Raw genomic sequence first — 18,272 nt, 5'->3', positions numbered from 1 at the left:
GAGTAAATGTTGACCAACATTCTTGAAGAGATTATTCAGGATAGTTCGTGTAGATTAGCAATATAAAATTTCTTGAAACATATCCAGTACTCACATTTTTATGGAGCTATGACGTTTCGAGACCTGGTGTGGTCTCTTGATCACGTATGAGTGATTCCAGATGCACTGCTGGTGTTTCTAGAAGATGGAGTGTTTCTAGATGTGCTCTGGATGATGTGGTCATAGGCGTGACTGAGATTGAATGCGGCACCCCCTCATTGTTCATAACTTTGTCCCTCTGCGTCTTATCCAAATGGCTTCTCTGATCCATCTGGGGTATTTCTGGTCTTCCCGGTGAAGGATTTTAACTCCCTCCCAGTCTATGATATGGTTTGTTGTAGCTACGTGATCGCTGATAGCCGATTTGTGTTGGTCAGATACTGATGTAAGTCTGGATTTTGCTGGAGATCTTTTATGCGGGTGCCCAGTAGCCTTCCAGTTTCTCCGACATAAGTGAAATCACAATTTTGACAGTGAATTTCATAAACACAGCCGGCTGGTGGTGTGTGGCTTCATAGCGGTGGAGAAGTTATGTTTGCGGAACACTCTTTGTAGTTTCTCTGAAACACCTTGGATGTATGGTATCACCACCATGCCTTTAGATTTGCTATCGGAGTCAGTTTTCTTGTTGGTTTTCTTGGACTTAGTGGCTTGTTGTTGTTTGACTTTGTCGAAAGACCGGTCTGGGTAGTTACACTTTCTTAACGCTTGCCGAATGTGTTCCTCCTCTTTCTTTCTGTCTTCTGGTTCAGTGACTATGTGTTGAGCTCTGTCCATTAGTGTCCTGACTACACTAAGCTTGTATTGTAACGGATGATGTGAATTAAAGTTCAGATACTGGTCTGTGTGAGTGGGTTTCCTGTAGATGAGCAATTTTACCGAACCGTCTGGCTTACGAATTCAATCTCAGTCACGCCTATGACCACATCATCCAGAGCACATCTAGAAACACTCCATATTCTAGAAACACCAGCAGTGCATCTGGAATCACTCATACGTGATCAAGAGACCAGACCAGGTCTCGAAACGTCGTAGCTCCATAAAAATTTTGACCAACATAAGTAGTAATGTCCATTTGTTGTGTAATGAAAATGACTCATTTGTTGTTGAAAGTGAAAAAATCCAACGATGTTGGTGAAAATGTGCCCATTTGATGGGTGGGATGCATACTTCAGCAACGTTGGGCGAAATTTTGGGCGAAATGTCGCCAAATTTTCTTGCAGTGCAAAGGCAAATATCAATCTTTATATTTATATATAAGCAATACTGTGTATCGGTTTTGCTACAATAAATTACAAGTGTTAATTGTTCCTGATATTATTGTTACTCTTCAGCATTTTGACAATTATGGTTATTGTCCTCATTTGGGCAGGGGAAGCAAACAACAGGCTTCCCCAAGAAGGATTACGTCAAGATGTTGGCAGAGGATACAGGACCAGATATCAAAAAGTGTATGCTGGATAGAAATACAAGGCGGTTCCACAGACATATAATTCGCTGTCAGCGAAGAAAGCACCCCCCCCCCAAATGTTTGGTTGTCCTCAACAGACAGGGCCTTATCTTAAAACGTATATAAACGTTATAAATGGGTTTTTAATAAAAGATTTTAATAACATTAAAAATATCGGGTAAAGATAAAGGTCATGAAAACATTTTCAAAACATTTTACATGAAAAAACACTACAACAGCATTTTTAAAATGTGGTCAAATGTCATTGCAAAATATTTTGTTAACACTTAATAATATCAATTATGATAGAATGTTTTTTGATTTTGATTTGATTTGTTCGGGTTTTGACAACCCTGGATAACCCAAGAAAGCCTCTATTGAAGCTTATTTCCATTGGGGTCCATTTGATCACCGGGACGGGTTGTGAACAGTCAGGGGTTAACACCCTACTCTTTTCGAGACTCTCTGAACACGAGACCGACGGCTTAACGTCCCTCCGAAGGACGGAGTACTTTCATGATTCATTTACCCAATTCTAAATGAACCATGGGGAGAGCAGAAGTCTGCTACAAGTTTTCAAAAACGCTTGTTGAATGTTATTAAAACGTTTTATACCCTTTATATAAACCGACAATTAAACGTTTGCTGTAAAATGTTTTCTGTTTGGTGGGAAGAAAAATAGGGCAAAGCTTGAAGTGAAAACTGATTAAAGAAAACAAATTTACACGAAGTATTGTGAGCTGATGCCTTTCCACATTAAGACGGTGATATGCCATAAAGGTAGCTTTAAGAATGCTACACGTAGGATATGCCAAACAGAATGTGCCCTTTGAATGTCATTCAATTCCATTACCTCAATCAATCCGGGTGTCTCATATCGTACGCAAGCCTTTATAATCGGTCGTTACCAAATACTATTTTCCCTTTATAATCCAGAACAGTGACCGTAAGTATTGTGTTTTTGTCAATGTGTTTTTAAAACTAAAGACCTTTAGCATTAACCAGACTTAAGGTTATTAACTATTTTCAACTGATGCGATTTGGTAGTTCACAGCATCTTGCGAATGGTAGTGAGCTTTGGCAAAAACTACATTGCTCATTTCATAGCGAGCGTGTAGAAGAATTCAAATATCACAGATATACTTTTGTAGATCCTGTGGTTCTTGAGTTATGTTGTAAAGAGGGCTGAAACAACAACACTTTTGTAAAACGTACTTAACTCATTAATAACAATAAATTAAGGGGGTACTACACCCCTGCCCAATTTTTGCATTTTTCTCACAAATTATAGCGCATTGGTGACAAGTAAGATATGTATATTATAGGGGCAAGGACTACAACTTCTGTACTGGAAATTTTATTTCAGCACGGACAACAGTTGTGGAGTTACAGTCAAAAATGAGGGAAAACCAATATTTTATCAATAAATCAATAACTACTTGCCTTGAGTTGCTGAATTTTCAGTGCAATAGTTGTAGTCCTTGCCCCAATAATATACATATCTTACCTGTCACCAATGCGCTATAATTTTTGAGAAAAATGCAAAAATAGGCACAAAATTGGCCAGGGGTGTAGTACCCCCTTAAGCAAGTTTGCAATGTATATGATTTGCAGAATGAACTTTTGCAAAACATCAAGGTAATGATAATGATAAAGATAATGAAAATCGATTTTTTTTTTGGTTGCTTTGACCAACAATACCTCGTCTACTCTTAAAGTGTTCTTTTTTTTAAAAATCTTATAACCTTCTTCAACGTTTCTTTATAATCATAGAAAAGGCTCAAGAGGCAAACATAACATTATTTACAAATTTAACGTACGTGTCAGGTTACCGTCACATGATATATTGTCATGAGTACAGCTGAGATTGATTGATGTCATACCGTATTAATATTTAGCAGCTAAATTGTGTAATCAGATGATAGCGGGCTTTCTCACGTGGCATCAAGTATCAGCTGACACCCATATACACGTGTCGTGTTTATTGCAACCATGGACGAAAAACAGACCGTGTACAAGCAGTCAAAGTATGAGCATATCACCCGATAATGAGGGCCGATTGTTCCATGAAATGAGACAGGCAAACCTGCTACGCACTTACCGCGTATTTTTACGGTCTATCGCGTATTAAATCGCGAAGGCCCGGAACGCTCTATCACTGGTGTGATTGTTAGACACGGTACGATCGAACAAGCGGCGCTCATGAATATGCGAGAATTCACAGCATACAATGCAGGGGAACGTTGACTGTTACTGCTACTAACTACTACTGCTGGAACAGAGGTGAATTATGAATAAACTACTGGAATAACTTACGAATTTTTATCCAATCTCATTGGACTTCATCTGGCAACTGCAAAGATGCTCCGGTATTGATCGTAATCGGAGACTGGTCACGTATCAATAGTAAGTTATTCCAGTATTTTATTCATAATTCACCTCTGTTTCTACAACTGGATGAATCATAATATACATCAACACTACTACTGGAATTCACAAATGGCAGCTGTCATTGCAGGGACACACGCACAATGCAGCTTCTTAGAAACAAGAAAGAAGCGGGGAAATATTATATGTGATGAGGAATGATCAAAACAAAACTATATCATAATTCAACTGTGCGTGGTTACATCAGGCATGCGCCTTTATGCATGATCATTTGTGTTTTCGAGATGGAGATAGGGAAGCAAGAAAATATTACGGCTCTTATAAAAGAATACATCTCTTCAGAGCAAATCCAGAAACAATGAGCAAATACCTAAATATCGGTTAAAATGATCTCGTAACAAAAGCGCATTGATTGAGCATAAGCACAACGCCTAGACGTTGATCAACAAGCCTCAGCACACTTTACAAGGCATGACCATGATGACAATACGTTATCCTTTCCCATAACATGTTATTAATTATTTTCATGATTTTGGACAGCTGGTAGTTCCCTAATGAATGATTGATTTATCCCTTCCTAAGATGGCCAGTGGACCAATTTGTCATCTACTGGACAGAAAAAAAAGTTTCTAAAGTCTGTCCTGGGAGCCTTAATTACCAAAATACCAAAATGCTTCTACAAAAGGTTAATAATACTTTTTAAAGAACTTAAACGGGTTTAGACAGTTTAGAAACTTACTTAAACGGGTTCTTTCTTTCTTGAGGGTTTCTAGAGGACAAAAAAGAGTTCTTTAAGACCTTTTAGAACCTTTATTTCTGAGAGTGTAGTTATGGGCATTGTGTGACCCAGTTACCTTGGTTATATCACCTGACCTACCCCAGTCCAGCTTTTCAGAAAGTGACATTCACATGTGGCAATTATTTATTTATTAATTTATTTGAACAGACGCTTTTGAATCAGCGGTACACGCCTATAAAATTGGCGGTGCGTTCATACAAAAGACAAAAAATACATTTAAAACAACAACAACAATAACTCATAGTAAACAATATAAATATAAAATAACTAGATTTCACGGTTCTCGGGTCGGGCGCTTCTCGTGATAGGCCTATTTCTAATTACCCAAACCCGTTACCCATACCAAACCCAGTTACCCATATAACTGCCCTGACTTTTTAAACCACTATGAAATGCGTCTCTCAATGATCAAGACCCAACTTGACACAACTTAAGGGTAGATGTGGTATTGTTGGTCGAAGCAGCCAAAAAATCGATTTTTTATTGTCTAAATCAATATATTATTGAAAAATAACACTTTGATGTTTTGCAAAAGTTCATTCTACAAATCATATACTTTGAAAACTTGCTTAATTTCTTGTTGTTAATGAGTTATGTACATTTTACAAAAGTGTTGTTGTTTGGAAACCCATCATTCGCCTCTTCCAAGCCCTATCTGGACGTGGATATAGGCCGTTACTAAAGTAATGAAATCAATCGCGAGAAACGTGAACGCAAAAACGGTTATAGGCACTGTACTCCGCGCACACTCCCGTTGATACTCCGCGATAGCACACCGCGAGCACGCGATAGTGCACCGCGAGCACGCGATAGTGCACCGCGTGAACGCGAACCGCGCGGACGCGCACGCGATAGCGCGCGGACAGAGGGACGGACGGACACGCCGTAATTAGTATTAAGATGTACAATGTATAAAAGATACACAACCCACTCACGCACACCCCCACGCTCTCATCCCTCTCACCCCTACTCACCCCCACTCATATCACACATATATATACCCTCACACACATGCACACAAGATCAAACTTAGTAGAAAAGAAGGCAGCACATCACCTTGTCACCGACCACGCTGCAACACTTGTAAGCATATATCATCCACCGATAACATCGTGGGACCTAAAGAAACAGTCAAAGTCACCGAAGCCTTCACCTGCACCACCACCAATGTCATTTACGCTATTCAGTGTACTAAGTGCAACATCTTGTACATAGGCGAGACCAAACGACGAATGGCGGATCGATTTACAGAACACCTTAGATCAATCCGCCTCAAGATGCCAGGTTTGCCAGTAGCTCAACATTTCTCCAGCAGTGGACACAACACAACACACATCAAGATTTCCGGAGTCTACAAATGCCACGGTGACGACCAAGCCAGAAGAGACATGGAACAGAAATTAATCTTCAGACTCGGCACCCTTCAACCCAATGGACTTAATGCTAGTTTCAACAGTTTTAAATTTTAATCATAATTTTCTTCAGCGCTCCCTTTTTCTTATACTTTTTCGCGCGGTTTCCCCTTTTCACTCCACGCGTTTCAACCTTTTAGGCCTCGCTTGTTACGCTCGCTTGCGCCCCGTTTTTACATATTTTTTGTATTCTGCGTTTTGCATGCATTTTTTTTTAAAATTAAACATGTTTAACGCTCTTTATTTGTATACGCTCTACGCGTTTTTACCTCGGCTCACGCTTGTGCTTGCGCGACGCCTATAATTTTTTTTTTTGTACTCGCACACGCGTTTGCGCATTTTATAATTATTTTTTATTTTCCGTCTTGCGCGTTATGTTTTCCAACATAAACATGTTTAACGCGCTGGATTTGTATACGCTCTACCCGCTTGTCGCTCATGTGTCGCTTGCGTGTCGCTCCCACCATTCACCTGCGCTCGCGTTTTAATCATGTTTTAAATGTTTCTCTTGTGTAGGCCTCACAACACTATTTTTGTCACCTGACGAAGGGCGAGGCCCGAAAATTCGTGTAATAAAATATTCTTTTACGACATTATAATTATTCTTCGCTTCTTTGCTTCCAAGATCAAACTTATGTATATAGGTCTATATTACAATAATTACAATCAAAATTATTTACAATCATATGAATTAGTTTTGACATGTTGATAGTTGTAAAGCATTGGTTTGCCAGATTATGATGTATTGTGAGATTTCACATAAATTGCGCCCTCAATTTTGGACAAAGCCCAGTTTTATAAATGTTCTGCTTCTGCTCTTATACTGGCTGGACTCGGTTAGAGTATGATGCCAGGCGTACACATTTTAATTAGAATCAGATTTTTGTCTCTAAATTAGGCTCAATAAGGGAGTATTTCTCATCTGATTTGTTTCTCAGCATCACTTTAACGAACATCTGAGCCAATCTAGTATGTAAATAAACACGGAATTGGTTAAGGATTTAAAGAATTATCAATCTTGGTAGCATTGGATGGTGTATTCATGAGGACAGAATGACCAATATTAAATGTTTACTACCATGCGTAACAGCCTTGACTTGGACGAGCTAACCCATATTATATCGAAGAAAATTGTCTGTGAATTTTCTTTTGAAGACCTCAAGTATTATTGTTTTCAATCATGCACAATTGCACATACTAGCCTATACTTTAAAACCTTTCACCAGGCCAAAGACAAAATGTAACCCATAAAGCCTAATTGTTGTCGCTGACCACTACGGTCCCATATCATTCCATAAACCATTAAACAACAATTCAGGGACTTTGATGCTTCAAGAGCGCACACCCTAGACATTCCACAAATAACCATCGCAACCAGGATCAGCTCCCCGAGTTTCGTACGGGTTACAACTAGACAAGTTAGCAGTAAGTTCCTTGTCCAGGGGAATTTCAAGCTAACTCAATTTTCCCACGAGAACAAACTAGTCACCACCAGGATTCGAACCCGCAACCTCTCTCATCATAGTCAAACGCCTTATCGATTGAGCTAACTTGACTGCTATTAAAGTGTACGCGTATTATTTGATATACAGGTTACGTAACGTTATATTTCCAACAACCAATTACGATGGTTTTGGAATATGAGCCGAAGGACGCACGATGTATCGTAACTCTTTGTACCGTTGTAACTTTTCACAAACCACCTTCACAGATTAACTTGAGTATATAGAGATTGAAACTCTTATTATATGACATAGTAATTTATATGTAATCCATAAAGTAATAATAATAATAATAGAACTTAGTTTTTGTGCCATATTTCGTTAAACATTCAGGAATAAAACGATATAGTTTCATCTTTAGAACTGTATCTACGCTACCCCGATTTAATCTATTATTACATTCCCTTAGTGCTACCCTTTGTAATAAAACATTTATTTCAATTAATTTAACTTCGCATTTGAATCCCTTTCCTTCAGATGAATTTAATTATCTGCACATGAAATAACATTGTAATAAACATTGAGAATAGATGAAGTAAATGTTCCTGAGTGACAATGTGTATACATGTACAATAAAAACGGCTTGTGTCCACCCCCCCAATCGTGGTGGGTGCCCCCCCCATGCGATGACCCACGCCACGCAACTGTATTCCTAAGGATCTCCAGCCGGTAGCTATCTAATCTATACCTTGTTGATCTTCTGACCAAGTTTACATTGCTGAAACTGGCAGAACTTTGAAGAAGAGAATTAGTGAACACCAAGGAGACACTGATTCTGGCAACTTTCAAAAATCACCAGTCGCTGAGCATGTGTGGTAAATCCAACACGACATTGACTGGGACAATACCAAGATCTTGGACATGAAAGGAAGTTCATGGAAGCTTGGCATATCCATTCTACTCCAGCCAATTTTAATAGGGATAAAGGACTGAACATTCCTCCTGAATGGAATAGATTATTCAAAAGGACCTCTGACCAAGTTAATTAACCTCTGTTGTTCTTCACATAGGAAGGGCTATACATATCGTTTTACATTTTTACATTTCGTAATATATTTTTTGACTTATTCTAAAAAGTATTAGGGGGGAACTTATAAATTGTGAACCGTATATTATTTGGCTAATTTAAATTTAAAATATATGTAAATAGCGCCCATGATTTGTACACAAATATATAGTTTATAGAATTAAAATTACCACAAAAAAAGCAGAAAAAGATTAATAATTTTATATAGAAACGAAAATCTATGTTAAAAATTACTACAAAATGTATGTGTATATATACAGTTTATTAGTATGATAGCTGTTGGTATCATTCAGGTCTAGAATTGAACATTATAATAATGTTTTGTTAGAAAAATTAATATATTATCACATCAAACAGCCGTGCCCTATGAAGCTACGTCACTGCCATCGTTCAAACAGAAGGTCTGTCCCAATCTCATCAACGTTATTTAAGATGATGCTTCGTATTGCTCTTTGCATTTTTGATAAAGAGAAGTAGATTTCTGATTCAATGTCAACTGAATTATCAGACGTTGATTTAATTGGTCATATTTTAATCAAAATGTATAGAGGCTTGGACATAGACCTATTAATTTCTGTGATTTGTGAGTGCCCTCAATCCATTTGTCAAGATGACAATATATAATGCTATGCTACCAATGATGACTTCACAATCTGGACTGTACTTTGGACAGCGGTCGGTAATTTTATGCGACTGAACTTGACTTTGTTTTTATTGCGTCTACATAAGGTAGGAACACATTTTGTATTTTTCTGTGTCAACAATGTCATTACTTACCATGTTTACGGAATCGGATAGCAACGTTTGCATGGTAGTTTTTAGTGGGACCCGAGAGCACACCTGACACACTAAATTGCATTCAGAATACGGGGAATGTCGTTCTGATATCAAATAATTTAAATTCTTGAAATTCGCGATATAATACAAATGTTATAGCAAATTATTTAAAATTAAAAATATTTATCAATTTTATAAATCTATTCATAGTGATATGTACTTAGTGAACGTAGCTAGGAGTAAAAGCCGTCCATCATTTAAATATTTTGAGCTTTCGTATTGAAGATATACATTTTCCCTCATATATAAAATATATCCTCAATACGAAACTTCAAAATTTTCCCTCCCAACTACAAACACTTCGAGTGCATATCATCAGGTTTATAAAGTTTACTTTATTCGAGGACTGCTGAATGTCAAAAAATACAAAATTGACATAAAATTTGTATTATATCACGAAAAAAATTGATATCAGAAGTTCATTCCTTGTATTCAGAATGCAATTTGATGTGTCTGATGTGTTCTCGTGGCCCACAAAGATTTAAGTCTCCTCTGAGCACGTTTGGGCTTTGCCTGGCTTCGTTTGAACAAAATACAATATAAATTTATTTGGATATTAAATACAATAATCCAGTATCAGATCGTATAGCATAGCGGATCACCCATTTGCCTTTCATTCTATTGGTAGCTCTTGGTACCGGTTCGAAACCGGGTGGTTAAGCATATTTGATTTGTTTTACTCTTTAGATATTTGATGAAGATGTCCTATTTGCAACGCATGCCCCTGAATGAAATTTACCCCGCCTCCTCTCAAAAAGCGAAAGCAGTTTAATGTATTAAGTTCTTTTATGTACATTTTTTAACGAAAATTATCCTTATGATTATGTTCTTTTATGTACATTATTTAACTCGCCCAGGGAGGGCGAGTTAGCGCAGCGGTAGTTCCCTCGCTTTGCACCACTGAGGTCCCAGGTTCAAGCCCCGGCACGGCCCAAGGACTCATGTGCACTTGGTTTATCCCGATTCCATGCTCGCTCTCGCAGGTTTTCTCAAAAAATCGGTGATTAGTTGTTTGGTTATCAAAAACTTCCTTCACTCAATGGAATTTGGGGAGCTGCACAGATAATTGGTGGATGTTACAGTCTAAGTGCGGATAGGTCTGCGCCTGAGGTTCGGCTGCAACTGGCCTAGATGATGCAATCTGATTGTGATGATTCACCATGGCAGCGAAATTACAGCTCTTTGAATCCTTCAAGATCTAGATGGAAAAGGGCGCTATATAAATCCGAAATGTATTTGTATGTATTTGATTATATCATTTGTTCAGTCACTATCTTGAATATTCAACCTTTTTTAAAAACTAAAACTAAAAATTTATTTAACGAATCATTCATTATATTCTGTTATGTACAAGTACAAGTATTCATTAACGGGCGGCTAATTTGATCAAATTAAACGGGTTTACATCCTATTAATTTAATTGTTGTTCATTGGCTGGACTGTATCACAATATCATGAACAAGATTAGGTCGTGCGCATTTCAAAGAAATATGTACTTACAAGTAATATTACTGCAGACAATCCCCAGACACTGAAATAACGAAACGGCTCACATCAATTTTTGGACCTATTATCAGGCATTCAGAAAGAACGCATGATTTATTTCAAGCAATGTTTTAAAAAAAATCATTGAGGTCAGCCAAATAATAACGATTTATGTACAACTTTTTCACTCAAAGTAATTACCCGACGGGCCGACCGAGCATCGCAAGCAACTACTTCGGAAGCCAGTTGCGCCTATAAACCAAGTGTTCCCTTAAAATACAGGGCTGCATCTAGCGTTGCTCCATCTAGCCAAGCACCAACTAACGATGGCGAAAACATAGAGACTGCATCTAACGATGCACCATCTAACGATGCATCATCTAACGATGCACCATCTAACGATGGAGAAATTTAATTAATGCATCTATCGGTGCACCATCTAACGATGGAGAAAATATCAAACGCCGCGGACTATGTATCAAAAGAAATTAAAATTTCACAAAAGGAGCGCCCTCTATTTTGGTCAAAGTCCAGTTTTAACATGTACGCAATGTTTGCCCATTCACTAATCAGCATTTGAAATAGTTAATCTTAAATCATTTAAAATTGTACGATTTTGTAATTAATATCTGTATCCAGACATCAATACCCTCACACGGTTATATTGGAGAAAAGGCTTAACGTAGCGCTCACAATATGTCTCATATCTTTAATTTTATAGATTTTGTCCCCTAAGTTACTGCTTTGTATGTTCTCTGAGTATCCAATGTATCAAAATAAAGCACAATTTTATGACTTGATTTTCCCAAGAAATCTCTCAGAGCCCCTTTAAATGGCTGACACATTTTTCATTTTCATACTATATTCATATATCGATTACATGGTGGGCATCAACAGTTACCGACGCCAAATCACCTAGCAGGCAAATACACACGAAGATTGGAAAAACTAAATCGAATTTATTAATGTAATACATGTATAATTTTGTACATTAAATCGATCATTTTAGACAGATGATCCAAAAACTGCCATACAAGTTCCTTGACACACACTCTGCCATGCTATGAAAGCTTATGATTTCGAATACCTCACTAGGATATCGTACCTACTCTAATTACAATAGGGCAACCTATCCTAGAAATCAACGCGATAAACAGCCTGCTGCGCCACCCCCTGTCTAGCTATCCTATGGAAACCTGGTGTTAATTCCTTCCTTCCCGCTATATACCAAATTAATCGACCAAAATACCACCCAAAACTGAAAATGCCACAAATTGAAACAGTTTTATTAATGCTTCTGAGAAGAAGCAAACAATATTGACGGTGGCCTAGCGGAACGGGCACTTACTCATAATCGGAAGGTTGCGGGTTCGAGCCCCGGCGACGCCATCGTGTTGTGCCCTTGAGTAAGGCACTTTATATCAATTACTCCTCTCCATCCAGGTGTTTAAATGGGTACCGGCATTCTTAAATGCTGGGAAGGTAACAGACTCGCTGTGGAGGAGGTGTAGCGATCCCCCTATAGCAACATTACATGGAGGAGTCTGGCCCAATCACCAATGAAAGAGAGATGGGCACTCCGATCGTCTCCTTTACAACGATAAGAAAAATTCCAACTGCGCAACAGAATAGAACGTGCTGCTGAAATATAAATCTTCTTTAATTTGAAATATCATTGACAGCAAATGATGCAGAAATAGACACGAGAAAAAGCTGCAATTTTTACTTTCCGTCAATATTTGGATTTGCCGGCAATAATAATAAATGTACACTTTTTGGCGTCTATTTAAAATTTATGTCCTTGGTATATATTACTTCACAAGACCATCTAGGCCTATTTGAACGATTTTACTGAGCTCATAAACAGACGTTAGTCACTTGTCACGCAACAAGTGACAAATTGCAGTTTATGGAAAATTATATTTTGGTTTGTTACACACTATATTTTTATTAAATGCAAACTTTAGTATCAACCAAAATACACTGGAAGAGTGATCAAATCTGCATATTCTTGGCAAGAATCTCCGACCATGCTACTTAAATTTTGCCCATGCCATTGTGAAAAAATGATTCTTATTGTGAGTACATGTATAAAACCAACAGAAAACAGAGAAATGGATGACCTAATCAAAATGTAGCAGTAAAATCGTGGAAGTGGTTGATAATACAAACCATACGGAAGTTTTTTGTCTATGTAAGGCGTTCGACTATTGTGCGACAGGTTGCGGGTTCGAACCAAAACATTGGGTTAGCTTGAAGTTACCCTGGACAAGGAACCTCGTTGTAACCCGTACGAAACTCGGGGAGATGATGGTTGTGATAGTTATTTGTGGAATGTCTAGGGTGTGTGCTCTTGAAGCTGCAAAGTCCCTGTATTGTTGTTAAATGGTTTATGGAATGATGTGGGGCCATAGTGGTCAGCGACAGCCTGTAAAGTGTGCTGAGGCTTGTGGATCAACGTCTAGGCGTTTTGCACGTGCGTAGCGCACTATAAATCACTGCGCTTTTTTTTTTTTTTATGTATTTATAAAAAAATATCCAACAGCGATTTTTTTTCTGAAATTTCTCTTTAATAAAAATGTACATTTTAATTTCATCGCGCGATGCTGCGATGTTTTATAAGCATCGCAGCATCGCATCGCGTTGCGATGTGGAGTCTGAATTGGACTTAAAGGCTTTTAGAATCAACTTGTAGTAAGCAAAACGTAATCGCTTATTGCCAGCGACAGGAGTATGCACATGTGGAGGCTACAACTTAAATTATGGTACATTCGAATGAAATCGATTGCTATCTCTATTTTGTAAATCTGAAATGATGAACTCTTTGCACTTTTTAATGTACCTGATACAATCATACACAATACTTGATGTCATTACTTAATCAAATATGAATCGGAAATGATATCTGGAGCATACATTATGAATGATGTTTAGGGAATGTGAACTACATTCTTTATAACCACCTGTCAACAGAAATAAGAGCCATCTTAATCTTGTGTGCTTCCGCATAAGAAAACCATTAGTCGCCTTAACATTATTGTACATGCCATGTTCGCTAAAAACTTCTTTTCTATTTACAAATATTTATGATAAGGATTCAGTTAAAAAACCGGTAAAATCATGATAAAAAATAGGAAGGGCATGCAACAGCAAAAAGAAAAAACACGTTTTCTTTCCGAAACATCGTCACCGAATTAATTAAATAACTTCGCCCATATCAGAACATATTTTAAGTTTGTTTATCCAAACATTTGAGTGATATACAAAAAAGAATTTTGAATCACAATTATCTCTATTCTGACATGCTTTCCAAGATGTATTGATTTGTACTATTGTACTTTCAATCATTTTAATTTTCATTTAAACCAGGAGCAGATCTGATCTACAATCATAACACAGAAAGCTGAACTTATACTTCATCGCTGAGCGATTAGCCAAAGAGGTAGAGCACTTTTTGCTGCCTTTGAAAAAGCACCGCTACCACATTGGTCAAATACGCTTTTCGTATTTTGTTTTTAATGAAAAATATTCCTACTGATTATAACATTTGTTTTGTCACTATCTTGAAATTTCATCCTTTTTAAATGAAACATTTTAGAATATTGTCTAAAAATAACATTAATTATTTTAGCGAAATATTCTGTTATGTACAGGTTCAATGTTCATTGCCCAAGGTATTCATCGGGTGGCTAATTTGATCAAGTTTAACTAGTTTACATCCCATTTATTTAATTGTCGTTCAATGTTAACTGGAGCATATAATAACATCACGAACAAAGGCAGGTCGTGTGCTTTTGAAAGAAAAGTATGCTAACAAGTAATATTGCTGCAGACAAATAATTGTTAACATTCATGACGTCCATCATTACAGGCAGCACGATAAACAAAGCAGCAGGTCACGCATCATGACCTTTGGGTGCTATCATTTTCTTCGGAAGGGATGGGGTCCCAAATTTACAAAAAGTTGGCGACCCCCTATTTCGGCAACAAAAATGTATGACCCCCACACCACATCTTACCCATAAATAGGTTAACATTGTTTTGAATAAAATAAACACACTATTTGTGGTCATCTTGTGACTCCCTAAATTGTGTTCATCAAATATTTATGACCCACCCCCCTATTTTTCTTTCCAAAAATGTATGACCCCCCCCCCCCCTTCCGAAGAAAATGATAGCCCCTTAGGCCAAAGTGAGGGTCAAAAATATTGATTACGAGGATGTCTTCTCTCCTATGAGATAGCAGTGGCGGCAAATAAAACAAAAATAACCATTAAATAACTTTTATTAAACAGTGTACTTCGGTTATATCTATAAATGAGCTTTTATAAATACGCACGTGACCCATGGGCACGACATACCCAGACCAAAAAAAAAGCGTGACCAAATCCTCATGCATTGACCACTGTACAGCAAGGAATAGGAACTATGTAGATAAATATCATCAAATTTAAGTATTAATTGAATTGCCAAATTATTACACATTTTGCAATTCCAAATGTGTAATATGTTATCAAAAACAACATTTTGAAAGTATTTGACGACGGGAAAAAATATTCAACTACGGAAACGTTTACAATATAATCACAAAGTTGAACAAAATAGACGATTTTGCTGCACAGCAGTCTCATGTTGTTCCGCCTTTGCATTCAAATGTATAGAAAGACCACTCGCTATGTAGAAGGTCGCTTCGAGACTTACTGTCTATGAGCTGTTATGGCAGCGCGGCGGTGGTTACGTGCGTATTTATAAAAGCGCATTTATATATATAACCGAAGTACACTGTTAAATTTAAACCGACTGAAGGTACAAATTCAAAAGTTGCAATTTCCACTTCTCCGTCAACGTTTGAATTGTAGTTGGCCATAATTCTTGATGGATATTGCTTCTCAAGACAAGAAAAAAACGATTTTAGTCTTGCATTCTACGCTCATTTATGAGTGAGTGCAAGACTATATTGTAATTGCTGCACTTACGATACCCATACAAATTTTAATAACTAAAGACGGAAATAAGTATGACCAACTTTCCTTTTTACTTTATTATTAAAATACATCAATTGTGGAAATACAGTAAAACCTCTTTGGCTGGTAAACTACGAATGAGTCCGTATAAAATTAAAAGAGACCGATTAATTAGCTGAATTAATCATCCAAATCTTGTCAATCTATAAATGTCTATTTAACTTTTTAGTTTAGATCACTAAGAAGTATACATTGTGCTAGATCATGGTAAACATGTAAATAATGTCATGATGTAATGTATTATTGCTTTTAAGCTGATTAAATTCTGTGCTGAATATCAAAGAAGCATATAATTCATCACACTTGAAATGGTTTTACATTTATCATGTTCAATGCCACATTAGCCATGGAATGTATTAAATAAAGGATAACCTTTCTTTGTCGTGACGACATATCGTATATTCTATTACCCCCACGACCCATTATTCAAAATCGCGCACTGTGATTTGTTGAAACGCGTCACGTGACAGACCATTAATTAGCGATAAAGTGTCAAGGGCAACGAACTTTATGTTCTTCTATCATCACATCGCACAGCAGAGCGCACAACACACCTGCTTATGTAGGGGAGAATGGAATGTCAGGGGTGTGTTATTGTATGTGCATACCTGCTTATAGGGGAGAATGGAATGTTAGGTTGTGTTATTGGAATGTGCATACGCTTTGGCTACGCGTATGCGCTCCACCTTGAGGTAAACAACTTGAAATATTTGGGCAAAAAATTTGATATTTTCTCTTTAAATCACACTATTTTGTGGTAATAGAATAGAAATAAAGGGTGCAGCATTATCCTTTACACGCAAATAATGTGTCCTCGGCAGTAAAACGTTTAAATAATGGGTTCGGCTGCGCCTCACCCATTATTTACGTTTTTACTACCTCGGACACATTATTTTCGTGTAAAGGATCATGCATTACCCTTTATTTCTTAAATATTGCACGTAAGAGCCCAATATTCTTATTCGCCAAATTAGCGCTTTGATGTCATGGATGCGAGTCCACAGTGTAACGAACGACTTCAGTAGACACTTGTGAAACAGTAGCCAACCTGCTCCAGGATCAGCTGCACGAGACCCACATTATATTGTATAATCGTCATCATAATACTTCATTGATTTAGTAGCAACAGTTATCAGGCACATTCTCTACACTTCTAATGGAGGTATGTTGTTTTAATTGACAGTGTTGCAGGTGGAAGACTTATAACATGTATAACAAGAACTGGCTGTGTCAAAATATTTCAGAAATATGAGTTTAGAATGTAAACCTCTCAGAAATCCTGGGAAATTAATTAAATTTTTGAAATATATGACACATGTACATAAACTGCCGTCCGTATATCCATGTATGTATACCAAAATTGTGGATTTACTTTTTTTCAACCCTAAGGGTAGACGAGGTATTGTTGGTCGAAGCAGCCAAAAAAATGGTTTTCATTATCTAAATCAATATTGAAAAATAACACTTTGATGTTTTGCAAAAGTTCATTCTACAAATCATATAATTTGTTTCAGCCCTTTTTGGGTGGGTGCGGCGTGCCGCACCCACCCTGTATTCTCTGACTATTGACCTACTTTTTCACATGCCGCAGTGTTGAGAAAATATTCGTGCCGGTTATATCCCAAACACCCACAGAGGTGATAGTTTACGGCGAGTTTTGTAATTATTACTTGATTTTGATATGTAAGTAATACGATAAAGTCGTCATAGGCAGTAATGTGTTTGTATTAAAAGAAATAACAAAAATAATTATTTAAGTAATAGAAATACTATTTGGAAATTGCAGCAAGATTTGCAGATGTTTTTATTTGAACAGTACCAGTTCACCAGTTTTGCTAGTTTTCCTAATCTTTGGGCTAAATTAATAGCATCGTGAAAACCAAACAGTCAATTAATTTATGTCAACATTTCCTTGTTTGACATCGCATGCAAACATTATCTTATTTACATAATGGTTTTGACCTCGAGTCATGAGTGGTGATTCATTGTTTAGGCCAAGTAAAATAAATAACGTGTATATCGTCCCCGCCCTCTCCGATTTTTGGAGATTTTCAAATATTTTAGTTATTTTTCCTATTTGCTTCCTTACTTTTTATAAAATTGTTGTGATGAAATGACATGTTTAGAAGTTCTTGGTTATCATGTATAAACACATTGCAAACACTTTCTTCAAGCTAGGGGTAGGGCTTTGGGGAAATAACAAAAATATTAGGGGCCTCCCCGATTTTATGATGTGTTGACAAACATTTGCCATTGCAATTTTACACAGAAATGAATGGTAAAACAATAACACGATAACAAATAATAAG

The 18,272-nt window shown here is 37.1% G+C and overlaps 1 protein-coding gene across 1 annotated transcript in view; it reads left to right on the top strand.

Moving 5' to 3' along the window:
• Positions 1-9,270: 9,270 nt before the first annotated feature.
• The window catches only part of LOC140135667 (G-protein coupled receptor 54-like), a 28,022-nt gene continuing 19,020 nt past the window's right edge, over positions 9,271-18,272 (top strand). The window contains exon 1 of the mRNA XM_072157249.1: positions 9,271-9,346. The gene's annotated coding sequence lies outside the window, so the exon portion shown is untranslated. The remainder of the gene's footprint in view (positions 9,347-18,272) is intronic.

This window comes from Amphiura filiformis, chromosome 16 (genome assembly GCF_039555335.1).
Source record: "Amphiura filiformis chromosome 16, Afil_fr2py, whole genome shotgun sequence".
In the NCBI taxonomy this organism is placed as follows: Eukaryota; Metazoa; Echinodermata; class Ophiuroidea; order Amphilepidida; family Amphiuridae; genus Amphiura; species Amphiura filiformis.
The sequence above is the reverse complement of the archived record's forward strand: the minus strand, read 5'-3'. Positions and strand labels throughout refer to the sequence as shown.